Source organism: Hyla sarda, unplaced genomic scaffold, assembly GCF_029499605.1.
Source record: "Hyla sarda isolate aHylSar1 unplaced genomic scaffold, aHylSar1.hap1 scaffold_2904, whole genome shotgun sequence".
NCBI classification, from domain to species: domain Eukaryota; kingdom Metazoa; phylum Chordata; class Amphibia; order Anura; family Hylidae; genus Hyla; species Hyla sarda.
The window spans coordinates 23,576-25,779 of NW_026609613.1; the positions used below are offsets into that span (position 1 = coordinate 23,576).

General features: G+C 46.0%; 1 non-coding gene across 1 annotated transcript; it reads right to left on the reverse strand.

Moving 5' to 3' along the window:
* Window positions 1-1,741: 1,741 nt before the first annotated feature.
* LOC130327030 (U2 spliceosomal RNA) lies at window positions 1,742-1,932 on the reverse strand. The gene has a single exon (XR_008871533.1). It is a non-coding gene; the product is annotated as a U2 spliceosomal RNA (small nuclear RNA).
* Between the last annotated feature and the right edge of the window lie 272 nt (window positions 1,933-2,204).

Consider the following 2,204-nt stretch of genomic DNA (forward strand, 5'->3'; position numbering starts at 1 on the left):
ACGGTATCAAACCAACACCCACGGGAAGCTGTAAGCATAGAGGACATGCCTGCACCCCATTGGACTTACCTGTGTGGGTTAAATCCGGGTTATTTGACAACCTATGGCGGTGATGGTTCTGCTCAGGCAGAGCAGTGCTGATGCTCCTCATAAAGCTGTCGCTGCTGTGAAGGTTCTAGGTGACATCACAATCCCTATGGTTACATACACAACAAAGCTGGGTTGTTGTTGTTTACACTCTGCAAGGCCTGTGGAAGTGAGTGACATCATAGCACTGTAGTTCTGAGGGTTCTAGATGGATGCAACAATCTCCTGTTGCTTCTATGAAGGCCATAATAGACGACATCACCAAACAGCTCCATAGTCACATACACAGCAAAGGAGAGATGTTGTTTACACCTAGTGATGTCAGTGGTATTGAGTGACATCACAGCACAGTGCTAAGGCTCCTGGGCCTGGACACAGCAGCGGCTGCAATATCTCAACGGAGAATACGTTTATATATATGTGTGTGTGTGCGCGTATATATATATATATATATATATATATATATATATATATATTTCTCCGCCGAAATCACTTTTAAACCCATTTCCACCTTTTTTTCCCTTCTCTTCCTCTTACTTTTTTTTCACGTTTTTTTACGTTTTTCTCCTTTTCGCCTCTTTTCTGGGCGTATTATTCTTCTTTTTCTTCTTTTTTTTCGTCTAATGCATACCCCATCAGTGCAGCAATGCTTATTCAATACCGCCAGCAGATGGAGACACTGGGGGATAATTTTCTAAGGATTTATACTGATTTTTCCTGTCTGAATTTGTCGCACAGAAAGTTGCAGGCCAAATATGTGTGACATTTCTGCGACTTTAGCTTCTAGAGCATTTTTACAACATTATACATAGGTGCTGAATACATAAAAAGCGACTGTTCAGCGACAGACAAGTCGCATCGGCTGAAAGTAGGCCAGAATGTCAGTCCATGTTGGAGCAGGTTTAGATACAGTCTAAAGCATAGATCTCAAAGTCTGTGCACAGAATTTAGCAAGGGCCTCGCACCTTCTGATGCATCAGGTAGGTGCACTATAGCATAGCCTAACCCTCTGTACTTTGGTCTATATTGATGCGGGACATAGACAGCCAGCTGATGACCAATCCATTAGTGCAATGGATGGCTGGAAGCATTTGTCTTTGCCTTTGCAATACCACAGAAGCAATGCATGGTCAATGTACAGCAATGACACACCTGTGTGAACAGCCAGGAGACCCCCCCATGTTATGTTACATAGTTACATAGTTAGTACGGTCGAAAAAAGACATATGTCCATCAAGTTCAACCAGGGAATTAAGGGGTAGGGGTGTGGCGCGATATTGGGGAAGGGATGAGATTTTATATTTCTTCATAAGCATTAATCTTATTTTGTCAATTAGGAACATTCAGCACCCACCCGCTATCAAGGCAGCTGCCTATCATGTCATGCCCTACCTGCACAGGTGTGCTGGCTACTCAAATGATCCAATTAAGGAGGCCATTTAGTCAGCAGCAGCAGAAGTCCTGTGCCTGGACGCTCCAACAGCGGCCAGACACAAGCAGAAGCAGCAGAAGCAGCAGCAGCACCACCTTTTGTTTTTTGGCTGCAGCAGCAGCAGCAGCAGCAGCAGCAGCAAGGCCCACAGGGCTGGCTAGCTGGCTAGCCAGCAAGCAGGTAGCAATGAAAGTAGGAATCTTTCTTTTTAACCCTGTAAGGGGGTGGTGCACTGTACCCGAAGATACTGCCATATCGGGTCAATGCATAGGGCGACGGAAGCAAGCTTCGAAATCGGCCCCCGTTCTCAAAAATCCATTTAATATATGGTCCCCAGATAGGGGACGTATCAGATATTAAACTGATAAGAACAGATACTACACTTGATCTTAGCCAAAAGGCCGAGAAGCGATAACCGTGAAAGGGGCGGGCCCAACAAGGTCCCCTTCATGGGCACTATCACTGCTTGCTGTCAGGGAGGCTGCCAGACAATTTTCCATGCACACTCTGGGCTGGGGGGCAGTCAACCACCAGTACACACAGCAGAACCTAAACCCATACCATTATTGCTAAGCAGCAAGACAGGGGCCCATTGCACTCCCACGGGGCCTTTTTAAATGCAATCCATAACCCGGATTTGCCAGGAACCCTTCTTACTCCTCCTACTTGCATGTGACACTGGGCT